Raw genomic sequence first — 17,230 nt, 5'->3', positions numbered from 1 at the left:
ACTTCCTCTGGGACTTTCCACGATTTTCCTTTTTCCTAACCGCCTCCACCCCCATCCCAAATAATGAATCACCCACCCATTGCTACGTGAGCATTAGACTGGATTCAATCTGGTGGTGTTTTATCCTTGCTCTGATAGCTGGCCTATTTATCTTTTACCTGTAAGGTGACATGAATACTCTGCGTCCCCTATGGCGTTATCCTCCTCCCATGGGACCAAGGGTGTGGTAAAGGCAGTTGGAAATGGCTAGCAAGTTAAGTCTTTGAGGAGCTGCGATGGATGAATGGGCAACTTTGAACACAGTCCAGGTGTCCAAGTGTCACTCCTGTATAACTGAACTCCCCTGCCTAAGAAGCCTCTGTTTCTCCTTTCTCCCCTCCCCTGTTTATTTTACTGCTCTACTCAAGTGTTTGCCTTCTTCTCTTAACAAGCCAACATAGGGATATTATTTAAAGTGAATACACTTTAAGAGCCAAATGAACCTTGAAAAATGCCATTTGGGTGGTGAGGCAGGAGTACCCAAGGCTCATGATAATGTGGTAGGCACAGAGCCCTGCATCCTATATAGGGGGATGCAGAACCTTTTCCACTGGCTTCTCTAGAAGAGATGAAGCATCTTGTGTGAGATAAGAACAGAGTGGGGAAAAACCCAGTTGTTGAGGTTGAGGCCATGAGAGTGGCGAAATGAAGAGAAAAGGCTCTGTGGATTCGGAAGATGATTTCTAGTTGGAACATATTGGCTGTGTGTGTGTGTGTGTGTGTGTGTGTGTGTGTGTGTTAGAGGTGGAGGTGGTGGTTGTCGTTGGGGGAACTTTGATGTTAGAAGTTTAGCTGGGCCCCGAAGAGAATATGATGGCACCATAGTGAACAAAGGTCATAAATGGGAAGTCTGGCTACCTTTTACTTTATAGAAAGGAAAACATAGATGGTCTTCAAAAACGACTGGGCTTAAGGGAGTGAATGGAAAGAAATCAGACTGAGAAGAACCGGTGATGTAGCTGAATTGGCCTGGGAAGGGTGACCTCGGCTGAAGGTTGGATGATTAAGGCTGATGGGGTTGCATCGCATTTCCTCTCCCTCTCCCCCAAAGCCCTTTGGATTTCCTCAGAATCTACATATTTGCCCAATTTCTAATGTCTAGTAAAGGCAAGGAGAAAGGGTAAAAGCTGGTTAAAGGTGATAAATTAGGACAAGAAAGACCTTGCCTGCTCATGTAGAGTGAAAAAAAAAAAAAAGCTGCAATGTCATTAAGAGGTCTGGAGTGTGAACCTATGTTAATGCCATTTGGGCTTTTCCTTTGATCTAAGTTCCTACTTCTTTTTTCTCTTCCTTCATTTTTTTCCCCTCTCCTAACAGGTTTCTTAGTACATACTAAGTAGTGTTAATGTAATCAGAAAGGTAACTCCTAAGTTTAGCATTCAAAACCCTTAACAATTCAGTGTTTACTTAACCTCTATTCTCCGCTGGACCTGGGCCACCTCATGTTACCTACCCATTCTTGCAGCAAATAGCTCCCCAGACATTCTTCCACCTGTGTGTCTCCATCAAGTTGAACTCCATGCCTGCACTGCCCTGATTATTTTCTCCAAATCCTAGCCCAGCTGGTGCACAAGTCTTGTAGAAGTCTTCCTAGACCTCCCAGTCAGGATTAATCTCATCTCTATGGTACTTTGCATCCTTTGGATGACACCCATCTCTGGTCTTCCTTGTGATAGTTAGATGATTTCTTCCTCCCCTTCAAAATGTAAATGCCTTGAAGGCAATGGCTCTCTCTACCCTGTCCTTTGTGCCACTCTGTGCGCAAAGGATGTTATTTGAAAAACATGAATAAATGAAGGAATGAGTAAAAGAATTAAAAGAATGCATGTATGTTAATTGATGTCTTTCTTCTTCTGTAAAAAAGAGGATGGGGGCTTTCCTGGTGGCTCAGTGGTTGAGAGTCCGCCTGCCGATGCAGGGAATACGGGTTCGTGCCCCGGTCCGGGAGGATCCCACATGCCGCGGAGCGGCTGGGTCCGTGAGCCATGGCCGCTGAGCCTGCGCTTCCGGAGCCTGTGCTCCGCAACGGGAGAGGCCACAACAGTGAGAGGCCCGCGTACCGCAAAAAAAAAAAAAAAAAAAAAAAAGAGGATGAAGCCTTTCCCATAGACCTGTAAGAATTCATTGCAATTCTGGCTCTAAAGCCACAATCTTAGAGTTTTTCCTTTTGCTCCTTCATTAGGAGACCCTAAATGGATCTATCACAGTGTCTAGTACAAAGACACTCATTAAAAGTTTGTTGAAGAAGTTCTTTGCCAGCCTAAATTTTCAAACTCTATAGGCAGGGTATGGAATGGATTAATCTCAAGGGGATAACCGATGACTTTTGTCATGTTCCTGGACTGAAGAAGGTAATGGTTTCTTCTCAGTTGTGAAGGGTCAGTGTGCTTTCTAGAAAGTAGCACTACAAGGGTCATCTGCTACTTGCAACTAAGCCACTGACTCCCATTATGTTGATTTGACTTTATAGCCCAAGCAGTCTACTAGGATTAAACGTGTGGCATATAGAAGTGCAAGACAGATCAGACTTTCCTCAAACATTCCTTAAAGACATTGCAGTTTTGTAGTTGTTCATTTATCTCTAACTGGAAAGTTTTTTATGCTTCTTTTTTACGTGATGACAAGAGTTACTATTATTGAACATCTATGTATCAACTGTTGAACTAGGGAATTTCTATGCCTTGCCTTAATCTGATGCTTTACATATTATTATCCCTATTCTAAAAGGGAGGAAACTGGGGCTCAGAGAAGAGTTAAGAATCTAGCTTGGAGTCCCAGATTCTGGAGATAGACTGGGATTTAGGTCTGTCAGCTCTCGAGCCTGTCCAGAACGGTGTGTCTTTGTTCTCCCTGGGAGAAAACTGCTGGATCTATTCCTTCTTCCTCTGAAGTCCTTCACTTTCCAAATTTCCTTCCAGGAATATTGTTGGGTTTCTGAATGCATCCTAATGGATCTCATGTGAGAGGCCCTGTTTTTTCATAAATTCATTATTTTTGTGCCCTCATAATCCCATATGGGCATCATTTGGAAAGACCAGGTTTAGAATCCATAATAAAACCTTTGGGCACAGAAGTGTTTACCTGGAATTCTTTTCCCTTTTCTCCCAGCCTGTCTGAATTCTTTCTGTTCTCCCCCCAGGCCAAGTCTCACCCCTTCCGTAGACTTTCTTGACCACTCCAGGCCACATTTAGCCTTTCCTCTAACCTTTTGCATTGTCTGAAATACCTGAGGCTCAATGTCTTCTTGATGATTGTAAACTTGAATGAGCCTCCCCCGTGTGCTGGAATATTTGCATATTCTCTACACATGGCATGGACTTTAGGTCCAGAACACAACCTGGCATAGGGTGGGCTTTCAGGAACCGTGAGGTGATGAATTGGTAATGACTCAAAATGCAAAAATGTAGGCATGAAACATTACTTGCGTGTTGCCAGTTTGTAGGAGAGGGATCAGAGGATCATTTTCTTAGTTAATTCTCATCCTTTTCGCATGACTGCCCAAAAATGTAACCACCCTCTGGAAATACGTGAGAGCAGATCTGTGTATTGCTGAGTTGTAGGAACTTGATCAGTGCTAAATGATGATGGTGTTTTATTGATGTCGGGTAGCATGGCTGGAGCTGTTGCTTCAGTACCTTCCGCGTTGCTGTCATGCACACCTTCTACCATATCTCCTAGGAAAGACCTTTCCTGCACATCAGAGAAAACTGGAGGGGTTTCCCGGCTTCTGCAGATATGAAAAAAAAGGGAAAAAAAGGCTGGGATGAGGAAGGAAGATAGTTCCTTCTGTTTTTACCTCTGAGAAGAGTAGCATGATTTGTATGGGGTATGGAATCGGGTTTTATTGCATCATGTATTAACGCGGGTGCTAAAAAGATCAGCCTCTCCTTTTTGGGTGAAGAGGCTTTTACTTGTCACAAGATTGAACCCATTTCCTGAGGCTAAGCCCTCTCTTTCCCTGACCTCAAGGCCCCACAGTGCTTTGGAAGCCTCGGTATAAACACAGTGTGCAGGGGTTGTTATAAGCACATTAGTCATTTTAAATGATAGGACAGTTCTTGGGGGTCCCTGCACTTGTTCAGCAAGTCATGCATGGTGCATCCAGAGGCTAGCAACAGTGTTGCAGCCAGTGTGAGGAGGGCCACCTGCAACTCTCTAGTTTCCCCTTCCTGCAGAGGGTCAAGTCTGGGTCATCTGCACACAGCTCTGATTTGCTAAAGTGTGTGTAGTTAAGGGGGAAAGGGCCTGCATTCATTCAGGGAGGCATTTTACATATATTTTCTTCTGAGAACTTTGTCAAGATCTTACCCAAACTTACAAAACAGGAACAATTCTTTCTGGGTTTTATTTAACGAGAAATGTATCGCTTTGGTCTCAGTGTCCTGCATATTCAGGAGGTTAGCGCATCTTTGATGCTTGATCATGCTTAGATAGGGCACTCTGGGAAGAACACCTTTCCGGTTATTGACCTGGAAAGTCAACGGTTTTTCCCCACACCTGGGAACCTTGGTGAATTTCAACGGATCACTTTTTAAAAAAGTAATCCCTCTAGCAGGTATTGATAGTGATTTCTGGTAACAGTAGGTGGTTTTGAGAGCCATGGGTTTTAAAAATTATGTCATTAGAATGTAATCTCCACAAGGCAGAACTCAGCATAATGGGTAGCACATGGTGAGTGTTCAAAAGAATTTGTTGAATGAATGAATATGTTATATTTTAAAACATTTCACCTTGATTCTTTCCTAATATGATGGCACTGCCAATTTTTTATAATGAGTTGTGACAAAGGGTATATGCTTATACGTGATATAAGCTGGGGAAAGGATCTTTTATATGCACATATATGATTTTTTTTAAAAATAGACTTTATGTTTCAGAGCAGTTTTAGGCTCCCAGCAGTATTGAGCAGAAAGTACAGAGAGTTCCCATATGCCCGCAGCCCACCCCATGCATAGCCTCCCCGCTTCAACATCCCACACCAGAGTGGTATGTTTGTTAAAATCGACAAACCTCTACTGACACATCATTGTTACCCCAAGTCCATAGTTTACTTTAGCATTTAATGTTGGTGTTGTACATTCTTTAAATTTGGACAAATGGGGCTTCCCTGGTGGCGCAGTGGTTGAGAGTCGCCGGCCGATGCAGGGGACACGGGTTCGTGCCCCGGTCCGGGAAGATCCCACATGCCGCGGAGCGGCTGGGCCCGTGAGCCATGGCCGCTGAGCCTGTGCGTCCGGAGCCTGTGCTCCGCAACGGGAGAGGCCACAACAGTGAGAGGCCCGTGTACCACAAAAAAAAAAAAAAAAAAAAAAATGCGGACAAATGTATAATGACATGTGTCTACCACTGTAGCATCATACAGAATAGTTTCACTGCCCTAAAAATCCTCTGTGCCCCACCTAGTCATCCATCCCTCCCTTCTAACCCCTGGCAACCACTGGTCTTGTTTGTCTCCATAGTTTCACCTTTTTTTTGATGTCATATAGTTGGAATCATACAATTTGTAGCCTTTTCAGATTGGCTTCTTTGACTTAGTAATATGCATTCAAGGTTCCTCTGTGTCTTTGCATGACCTTTCAGCTCTGAATCATATTGTTTATATGTACCACCGTTTATCCACTTACCTACCGAAGGACATCTCGGTGTCTTCTCAGTTTTGGCAATTATGAATAAAGCTGCTGTAAACTTCCATGTGCACGTTTTTGTGTGGAGACCTAAGCGTTCAACTCGTTTGCGTAAGTAGCCAGGCATACAATTGCTGGATTTTATGGCACGAGTATGCGTAGTTTTGTAAGAAACTACTAAACTGTCTTTCAGAGTGATTGTACCATTTTGCATTCTTATCAGCAGTGAACGAGAGTTCCTGTTCCTCTACATCCTCACCAGCATTTGGTGTTTTCAGTGTTTTGGATGTTTTGCTATTCTAATATGCGTGTAGTGGTATCTCATTCTTTTAATTGTCAGGTCCCTAACGACATGTGATGTCGAGCATCTTTTCATATTCTTGTCATCTCTATATCTTTAGTGAGGTGCAGGTTTAGATCTTTTGCCCATTTTAAAATCAGGTTGTTCATTTTCTTGTTGTTGAGTTTTAAGGGTTCTTTGTATATTTTGGATAACGTTCCTTTATCAGATACCTATTTTGAAAATATTTTCTCCCAGCCTGTGGCTTATCTTCTCATTCTCTTGATATATTTTTATATATATGAACTTGTCATATCTTTTTTCTTTTTGGGAAGTGTGAGTGTACCAGATCTATTTTAATATAAAACCAGTTTACCCCAGAAATGAGGAGCCAAAGTGTGAAATAAACTTGTAGAAATGCTCCCCTACTTTTTAAAAACTAAGGTAAATGTCAGTTAAATTTAACCAGGCTGTGGCCACAGCCTGAACTAGCTTGGGGGCAGTTACTATAGGAACTCTTTATTTCTGTTTCCCGGCTCCCTCATAGGTACTTGTGTTTGTTGATTGAATTAGTGGCTTGGTAAATAATTCTGGTCAGCTACTTCCTGTGTGGCAAGTACCCTTTTAAAAAACTTCTTTAAGAGCCTCCGTTTGTCTCATAGCTTAATTATGGACCCTTAGGAAAAGGGCTGACGATTATAAATGAGAAGAGAAATCAAGACATACATGCCCTTCCTGTCAGAGCAAGAAAACAAAACAGAACACAAAGCCCTTGAAAACTGCTAGAGAATAAACTTTGGTCTGAGTAGACACTGTAATGATAAACACAAATGTCTTCTGTATTCGATTGTGCTCCCTGCTGCCCTGTCCTCTCAAGCAACTTCTTATTTAGTCTCCTAACTACTCTGTAAAGGTTGGATGTTGGTCTTTTTTCATCCACATTCGATTTCTGCTGGTCTAGTCCTGTCTTTCCTCCAGGGGTGGGAGAGAAGTGGTTGTCCTGTCCAACCAGGAGAGCCCAGGAACATTTCCCACCATGAATGCAAACATGGCTCTGGGCCACCTCTGTTCTTTGCTGAGTTGAGTGGTAAAGGCTTGGAGAGGAGGCAGGGCACACACAGGACTACTTGATGCCAGCAAGGGGTGCTGGCATTTGGCCGTGGGGCGCAGGATTCTTTTTCGAGAATGTTCTAACTGTTGAAGCTAATCACCACTTTCTCTCACATCTGCCTATTTAGCAGGATAATTAGGCATGCTTGGCCTCTGGTGCTGACAGGTTATTGGATCCAGTTAGGAGAGCTAGGCTGTTTCCAGGGCTCTGCCTTAGCGGGTGTGATCTTAGCCAGATCACTAGATTGCCAGGTCTTGTGAGTTCTTCATTTTGAGGCTGAAGGAGAGAAATAATTATCCCTGACTTTATCCATTTAAAGAACTTTGACAATGAGTTTGGGATCAGCAGATATAAACTAGTATATATAGGAGGGATAAACAGCAAGGTCCTACTGTATAGCACAGGAGACTATATTCAATATCTTGTAATAAACCATAATGGAAAAGACCATGAAAAAGAATGTATATATATGTATAACTGAGTCACTGTTCTGTACAGCAGAGATGAACACAACTATACATCAATAAAATAAATTTAAAAAAATAAAGTATTTGAGGGCTCATTTTGTGGGGAATCACGAACGTGCATAAATCAATATGTTCCCACCAGGACTTATAATTGGGAGGTGGTAGGGAGGGAGAGAGAGTAAACAATAAGGTACAAATTCTTATAACTATGATTATATTTTTAAAACTAACATTAGGCAGAATGAGATAAGGAAACGTACCTTAAGGAGTCGTGCCAAGTGAAATAATAATAATTCTTTCCTGAGCACTTAACACTAATCCAATAAGATACAGTTGTTTTCCCTGTTATATAGATGAAAAAGCCCAGGCTCAAAGAGGTTGAGTAACATACAGAGCTAGAGACTGGATTCACACGCGCGCTCCGGCTGCAGAATCTGAGCTTTTAACCACTACGAGTATTGCCTCCCTCCAGGAAAGGAGAGACTGCATCAAACCGTTTTTTTGAGAACGAACAGCATGGCAAGAGAAGAGAGGCATAGGGCGCCTTCTGGAAGGCTTACAGCATCCCTTTTTGTCTGAGGTTAGCTGGCAGAAGTCAGGGAGAGGTTAGAGAGCTTTGGGCTACACTGTTGAGGGCTTAGAGTGTGTGCTTCTGCGGACTCACTGGCAGAGTCAGAGGTTTCGGACACACTGGCAGAGTCAGTTAGAGGTTTCTGAGCAGGAGGGGAAGTGGAGTGGCAACTGTGTTTTAAGATGGATCCAGCAATGATATGTAGGTCCCTGTAACTGGTAAGAGTGTTTACTGCAGTGAGAATGGAAGATAGAGGAGAGAAATAAAAGGAAGGACTTGGCAGCTGATTTGGTTGAAAGGGGAGAGGGGAGCGGTCAAAGTTGACTCCAGGGTTTTCAACGTGATGAGTAAGAACGGAGAGGCATTAACAGAAATGGGCACCGTCAGGAGGAGTTGATTGGTTATGAAGATTTGGGAGGAAAACTAACGCTTTTCGGTATGACTGGGGCCAGATGCTTTGCAAATGGAGATTCGCTTAGTGTTTTCAACAACCTTTCAAGGTGACTTGTTTTTCCCATTGTATAGATGAGGGAACTAAGTCTCAGACTGGTGAATAACTGCAGTAGGAGCATACAGTGTATCGGTGACAAACCTCTGTTCAAAACCAGGTCTGCTGATGCCTTAACATGTGCTTTCCCCCACTTTGGGCTGCCTCCTGTCCTGTGTCCCATGTGACATACAGGGCAGCACTGCAGGATAGAAGGGACACTAAAGCTCCTCAGTGGCGTTGCTTGGTGCATCATTAGAAATGTGGACCTGGAGTACAGGTCAGGGGTTCGGTGGGGGGTGGGGAGTTTCACTTTCGTGGGGTCTGTAGACAGAGCAGGTATTTATTGAAAACTAGGGGAAGGGGCAAAACGATTAAGGGGAGAGGGAGAAGAAAATGTAAACAAGAAGCTGCAGGGTTGACCTGTCTTAGTAGATAAGAAGAGGGGCAGGGAGGTAAGGTAAGTAGAGAGGGACTAGGACAGTGCAATATCTTGGATGCTAAGGAAGGAGAGAATTTCAAGGACAGCATCTGAACAGGATTTCTGTAGTCATTTGTCGAGTCTCGATTATATATGCCCAGCACTTTACAGTGTTGATGGTGAGATCAAAGAAGAGCCCGACCACTGGACTGGAAGATGGAAAGTTATAGCTGATATTGATGTGAGCCAGACTAAACGTTAGCAATGACTATGATCTACTGAGATGTCTCATACCTGGGAAGCCCATGGTTCACCAGGAAACTGATGTCTGTGGTGATGAGGTTAGAATTTATCAGGGCTCATTGACACCAGCCCTCCTTTTCCCAGTAGCCCGTAAGACATGTTGGCCAAAAAATGGCACTGCAGAAGGAGATGTAATATTGCTTGATGATTGGTTTTAGGCATTTAAAAAGTCTCTGCAGAAGAAAAAGTCTCTCCTTTCAATGAGAGAGTTTCATAGTTTGAATTTTTAAAAACGTCTTTAAAAATTATTTTAAAAATGATAGTACTGGACTTCCCTGGTGGCGCAGTGGTTAAGAATCCGCCTGCCATTGCAGGGGACACGGGTTCGAGCCCTGGTCCGGGAAGATCCCACATACTGTGGAGCAACTAAGTCCATGCACCACAACTACTGACCTGCTCTCTAGAGCCCACGAGCCACAACTACTGAGCCCACATGCCACAACTACTGAAGCCCACGTGACTAGAGCCCGTGCTCCGCAACAAGGGAAGCCACCACAATGAGAAGCCCGTGCACCGCAACGAAGAGTAGCCCCCGCTCGCCGCAACTAGAGAAAGCCCGTGCACAGCAACGAAGACCCCAACGCAGCCAAAAATAAATAAATAAATAAATATTAAAAAAAAAATGACAGTCAGTACTAATTGTTCAGGTTGATATGCCATAGGCTTTCTTTTCTCTCCAACTGTCTCTTTTATGATGACTTTTTCTGCTTTTTTTGTGATGACTTCTTTTTCAAATGCTGTACCAAGGACATGGAATTATTAAATGTTTACCATAACACTCCATTAAGTCAATGCTAATTCAAAACGACTGCTTTTCTCTGGCCAATGAGATGTCTGTTTTGTCTAAGAAAGACGGTAGATAATTCAAAACCTGTTAATTCAGAGGTCATTTCTGAGGATCCCATGAAGGTAAGTTTGAAGAATACCTTTTATGTTTTTCAGTGGAAAAATATTTAAAATCAAAATAGGGGGGAAAAGCAAGAGCCCAGAAGAGAACAGGAAAAATAGGAAGAAAGAAGTTAGCATCAATGAAATGCTATCAGCAAAGCCAGAGCACTAAACCCATGAATAGGACAGAGCTTGTTGGGAGAGTCTGGTGCAGGGGAGATTGTACTTAAAAGGAATCAGGTAACCTGAATGGTAGTCCCAATTCTGCCACCAATTCACTACCTTTGTGAGTTCAAACAAGGCACTTATCTTCTCTGGTCCTCATTTTCCTTATCTGTAAAATGAGGGATCCTTTAAAGAAATTTTCAACAAAAAAATTGTGAGATTCTCCCATTATCTGTGGAGGGAATCTCTTCATTTAGCTTGTGGTTGGCTTGCTCCTGTCACCTGGCCCACTTCTGCACCACCTCCCACACAGAGAATGCAAAGCTATTCAAACAAGCAAAAAGATATGATAGAAAAGAGGGTGAATCTGAGAAACTGTATTTGTAGTCATGGGCCATGTTGGGTGAGTATGGGTTGGGTGGTACCCTTCCTTAATTGTCCTTAAGTGTGACCCGGACTCCTTGTACTGGGGAGTTTGTTTTACTCCCAGAATCCCCTTCTTCATCTGGGTATTTCCATGATATTCTGTATTTGCAGGCAGGATGACTTTGCTAACACTCTGAAGATTTGTTACGAATGAGTTGGTGACTTTTTAATTTTAAAAAGATTTTAATTCATTTTGTTTTCAGAAAAGGATTAACAAAGTGTTTCGTGTCCTGGGTAGATTATGGCTTGACTAATGTGCTTTGACTCATTGCCCAAATAAGCAACTGATGGGAACCATAAAACCGGGGTCAAACTTGTATAAATTAGCTATATCCTAGAGAGGCAGTGTGTCAGAGGCTTGAAGAGCATTTAACATCCTCTCAGTGCACCTGCCACATAACACAAGGAAGTGAAAAGCCGACAAACTACTGATGGCTGGTAGCCCAAGTCTCCAGCCTGAATCTTTCAGCCAAGCCCCATAGGCTATGCTGGGCTGTGTAGAAAGGGGATTGGAACAGAAATTGAGATGCCAGTGTCTCCTGTCTGTCCTCAACTGGTGCATTCATGGGTAATTCACTTAACCTTTCTGGGTCTATTGCCTGACGCATCTGTAACAGGGCACTAGACTAAGTCAGCAAACTGGATCAGGCAGGTTGCGTTTGCCAGGTGCCTCATTGTGCTCCATACCCTTTGAAACCTACTGATGTTTTTGTCTGTGCTACTGCCTGATTTGAGGTTTACTGTCACTATCTTCTCTTCTTCACCGGCCCACCAAAAGATCTTGTGGTATACAGTGGTGAAATTGCTCTTATCCCGCTTCCCCAAAACTGCTCTGGATGATTTCGGAAATGATAGGAGTGTATCATGAATCCTCTGTAGTACTGGTTTATAGCAGGGCTTTTGTTTTGTTTTTGTGCCATGAATCCTTTCAGAGTCCGAGGGAAAGCTGTGGGCCTTCTTATCAGAAGAGAGGTTCTGAGGACACATTCACATAAGTTATCAGGGAGTTCATGGACTCTGAAGGTCCTCAGACTGAGAACCCAGGCCTAAGGAAAATACCATTTTTCTGTTTACAAGCTTCTATAGGACTGCTGCTCTCTCCAAGAAATGCCAGGAACTAGAGGTAAAAGGATGTAAGGAACCCAAAGAGTCTGAGCCTGACGACTGACTTAGGAACTATGGTGTTCAAGGTGTGAGTGGGTCCTGGCCACTTCAACCTCCTCCTTGAGACAGACGCCTCACTGCCTGGATGAGAGCTGTGTCCTGTCACTGCTTCCATGCACCATAGACTTACCATGTCTCCTTGGCTAAAACGGAAACTATCTGCAAGCTTTTGGTTTCCAGTATAAAGTGGGAGCATGGTATCTTCTAGCTGTTCTTTTTGTAATGTGATATGAGTACGTCTGGATAGCATCCTTAGTGTTTCACTGAGAAGGACACTAATTTAAAAGTTCTCAGTTTGGGCTAATAAAGTAATTCTGTTCCTGCCAGGATTCATCTCATGGAGGTCACTTTTTCATAAACCACCAGTGTATTAGCTTCCTTTTCATCTACACACATTTTTTTATCCCCTTAGAAGATCGTCCTGGAGATGATGAATTATCAGTGTACTTAATCTGTTGGACCCTTGCATCATTTTGTCAGCTTGGCTTTCCTGGGGATAAAGCATTCCCCTCGTAGAGATGTCATGACCAGTGCCCCCAGCCAGGTTTATTTCCTCTCCCTCTTTTTTTTTTTTTTTGACTATGCCACATGACTTGTGGGATTTTTTTTTTTTGTGGTACGCGGGCCTCTCACTGTTGTGGCCTCTCCCGTTGCGGAGCACAGGCTCCAGACGCGCAGGCTCAGCGGCCATGGCTCACGGGCCCAGCCGCTCCACGGCATGTGGGATCTTCCCGGACCGGGGCACGAACCCGTGTCCCCTGCATCGGCAGGCGGACTCTCAACCACTGCGCCACCAGGGAAGCCCCGACTTGTGGGATTTTAGTTCCCCAACCAGGGATCGAACCCAGGCCCTTGACAGTGAGATCAGGGAGTCAGAAGCACTAGACTGCCAGGGAATTCCCTCCTCTCCCTGTTGCTGAACTAATGGTGGAAATAAACAAGCACTGGCTGTGGCAGCATCCTTCTTTGAGTTCTTGGGAAATATGCAAGTAGATGAAAGCGGAAACAGTTTTCTGATTCTATTTTGTATATTACAACTGTTGCTCTATCTCATAAAAAGAAAAAAAGAGACTCAAAAGCATGAAACTTAAATTTCTTTAATCTCTTTTCCCCACTGCCTCTCCTCTCAATACCCGAGAGCTCTGTTCAATATTAGGCATTGTAATCACTCCTGACTTGGCATACTTTGTAAAAAGCAGACTAATCCTTTTGTGGAAGTCACTGACATTTTATTATGGTCTACTCAGAATGTAAATGAATATAATCAACCTTAAATTTCAGAAAAAAAAAAGATTTGTTATGTTTTCTATTTTTAAACTTTATTAGTAAGCTTCGTAGCAAATAGAAAAGTAAAATCACATATACCACCACCCAGCTTCAACAGTGATCAGTGTATGGCCATCTTGTTTCATCTGCATCCCTGCTACTCCCCTCTGTCCTGGAATTCCAGACATATCATTTCAAATGGAGCAAATTCCAGACATAGCATTTCACCTGTAAGTATTTTCCTGTGTATTTCTTAAAAACACGAGAGTAATTCCTCAGTATCAAATATCTAATCCTCATTCACAAGTCCACAATTGTCTTATAATTTGTTGTAGTTTATTTCAATTGGGATTCAAATAAGGTCTATCACTGAGGTTGGTTGATACATCTCAAGTGTTTTGATTTGTACGTTTCTCTCCTTTTTTTTCTTGCCATTTTTATCATTTAAAAATAATTAATTTTTGGCTGCATTGGATCTTCATTGCTGCACACGGACTTTCTCTAGTTGCAGTGAGCAGGGACTACTCTTTGTTGCAGTGCGTGGGCTTCTCACTGCAGTGGCTTCTCTTGTTGTGGAGCACGGGCTCTAGGCATGGGGGCTTCAGTAGTTGTGGCTCACGGGCTCTAGAGCACAGGCTCAGTAGTTGTGGCGCATGGGCTTAGTTGCTCCTTGGCATGTGGAATCTTCCCGGACCAGGGCTTGAACCCGTGTCCCCTGCATTGGCAGGCAGATTCTTAACCACTGTGCCGCCACGGAAGTCCGATTTTTGTTATCATTTCTGAAGAAGCTGGATTGTGTCACACATTTTCCTATGATCTTGGTTTTGCTGATACTGTTATTTTTAAGGAAATAAGAGTAACAAGTATATAATTTTTAAAAATGTGTACTTGAGTGTATGTAAATGTTTCACTTTACGCTGAAAAAAGTCTAGCTATGGAGTTTAAAATTTAATCAGGCAGGAACAATGAAGCATCAGGTGATGTCTCTCCATTTTTATTCTCTATTTCTCTTTGTTGGAAGACACCTTGGAGGATTATATGCAGAGGTGTCACTTACCCACTGCTGAGATGAACTGGGCTGGAACATGCCAGCCATTCTTTATCAAAGATGCCAAACACTTATTTTAGGCAGAGAATTGGAAGAGCCATTTTTCCTGTTGAATTTGCAGTGGGAAATTGCCTCAAACCCTTTGGTCCCAACATTCCTCTCTCCCTATTCACTGTGATGAACATTGTCTTGAGGGCTGTTCGTTCCAGTGGAAATATGATCACAGAATCATCTGGGTTGGAAAAGACTTCCTAAGGTCACCTGACCCCATCTGGTAAACTTAACGAGGGATTCCAACATCAACTCTCCCAGAACAAAGCTGTTTGTTAACAACTCCCATATCCCCCATAGACTCCCTTTGCATTCTAAGTCTGTTTTCTCTTTTGTCCTTCAGTGAAATAGATTATTAAATTGCTCTTTCTGCTGTGGGGTGTGTATGCCTGTACACACACATGTCTGTAGATCTTTAATTAAGATTAATTTTGATTCTTCCCTGCTGTCTTTTACAGCCCATACACCCAGAGACCCCATTACATTCTCTGTATATAGTAATGTTTTTTATGAAAAATAAGATGTTTTCATGAGTAAATTTCGACATAGGATGGGATTATTGCAGACTGTATTTTTTAGCTACGGTGATGGTTAATTTTATGCATCAACTTGGCTGGGACGGTAGGTACACAGATATTTGGTCAAACATTATTCTGGGTGTTTCTGTGACAGAGTGTTTGGATGACATTAACAGTTAAATTGGTAAACTTTGAGGAAAGCAGATTGACCTCCATAATGTGGGTGAGTCTCATCCAGTCAGGTGAAGCCCGGAATAGAACAAAAAGACTGATTCCCCTGAGCAAGGAGGAGTTCTCCAGCAAAGAGCCTGCAGGCTGGAACTGCAGCACCAGTTCTCCTGGGTCTCCATTCTGCTGGCCCACCCTGTGGATTTTTGAGCTTGCCAGCCTCCATAACCACATGAGCCAATTCTTCATAATAATTCTCTTTCTGTATACACATCCTATTGGTTCTCTTTCTCCAGAGAACCCTGACAAATAGCGTGGGGAAAAAAAGACAAGTATATGCCCCAATTTATTTGGCTGTCTGTTTTTGAAGTGATGTTTTATATTAAAGAGATGGAAAGATCACTGGAGAAGCCATCAGAAAATTGAGATTCTGGCCATAATTTTTCTAGCAAACTGCGTTTCAGTCTCTGATCTGGTCACTTTCCCTCTCTGAGCCTCAATTTCCTGTCTGTGGAAGGAGTTTCAGCAAAAGAATTCCCAAGTATATGATTCCACGAAATACAGACATTGAACATTTGAGCCAACTACTGAGGAGTTATCTGAAGACAGTTTTTCTGAGGACTGCCCAGGTGCTAGATAAAAAAAATCGCTGAGGGGCTTCCCTGGTGGCGCAGTGGTTGAGAGTCCGCCTGCCGATGCAAGGGGACACGGGTTCGTGCCCCGGTCCGGGGAGATCCCACATGACGCGGAGCGGCTGGGCCCGTGAACCATGGCCACTGAGCCTGCGCGTCCGGAGCCTGTGCTCCGCAACGGGAGAGGTCACAGCAGTGAGAGGTCCGCGTACCGCAAAAACAAAAAAAAGACGCTGAGGCTATACATAAGTAGTGCTGGTAGATGATGCCAAGCAGAGCAGAGAAAAAAATCTTGAACAGAAGTATTCCCTGTGCATCAGGTAGAATATTCTATTTTAGTTAAATGTAAAATCTGGGACGAGTAAATGCCTGCATGAAAACCTTTAGCTTCTGTGCCTTCTCATCTGAGGGCAGATGGTCTAACTTTGAAGCAGCTTAGAATCTGTCTCTGCATTGCAATAATTCTTATTTTGTGTGGGAGTTGTTAGGTGGTGGCAGAGGCTTGGCAGCTGTGACAAGCTGAGGCCCTACAGCCAAACTGAGGGGTCCTGGCCCAACCATTAGACAGGAAATGCCTGACCCCAAGGACATATGTGCTATTCTTGACCATAAAGATTGGAAAGAATCTCAGGCTAGCTCTGGCCAGTGGGGCTGTAAATGGATTTCTCTGTTGCCTTGGTTTTGAGACTGTCTCTTTTTTCCAATAGGGCTTCCCTCTCCAGGTAGAAAAGCAGTCACCACAAGGAGGAAACCATATTATTTTAGCTTCTCCTGTCTGGGGAGTGGTCAGTACTTAGCTGCAGTCATCTTTTAGCTGTGTCTGAAATTACCATGCAGCTTATGCAGCAGTCTGCCACTTGGGAGGTTGGCATTTGGGGTTGGACAGTCTGGGTGTGTGACTGGGAAGTCAGCTGGCCCTTGGGGTGCAGACACATTCACCCCGTTCAGTGGAGGCATCCCCTCCCAGTATGGTGAGGTGGAGTTCTTCGCCCTTTTCGTTCTTTCTGACCATAGGCTCACCCATGAGGAGGTAGGACTCCGATGGCTGTATACCCTGAGAGGCTGGTTGACTGTTTACCCAGTTGGTGCCTGAAGATTGACAAATGATGAACCCCCCGGAATCCCCGGTGAGACCCCAGTTACGGTCATGAGTTCAGCCTTTAGAGCCGCAGACTTAAATTGTTTTTCTAGCATTCTACGCAGCCGGGCGCCCCTGCCGGACTCTGTGATGGAAACCATCCCTGGGGAGAGAGTGGTGCGCAGGGGGCGTGGGAAGTGAAGGGAGGAAGCACTGAGGGCTTCGGGGGAGGCGGGATCTGAGCCGCGCCGAGGTAGGGAAGGGACCGCCAGAGCAGAGGGGACCGGAAAGGAGCTGCAGCCTGGAGGAGGCCGAGTGGGAGCCGCTCCTGGCCGGCCGCCTGGCCGCTTCCTTCCCCTGACATGACAGCCCCGCCGGCCTGGCTCCCGGCCACCTGGCAGTGGCTGTGGCACATGACTGCCTGTCCCGCCTGGGAGGGGGCGGGGAGAGGTCTGTTCTCAGGCGGTGGCTCCCCCACCCTGGCCATCCCGCCTGCCCAGGGGCTGCAGGTGGGCCCGCTCCT

The sequence above is a fragment of the Phocoena phocoena genome, chromosome 1, assembly GCF_963924675.1.
Source record: "Phocoena phocoena chromosome 1, mPhoPho1.1, whole genome shotgun sequence".
NCBI classification, from domain to species: Eukaryota; Metazoa; Chordata; class Mammalia; order Artiodactyla; family Phocoenidae; genus Phocoena; species Phocoena phocoena.
Note: the sequence above shows the minus strand (reverse complement) of the source record.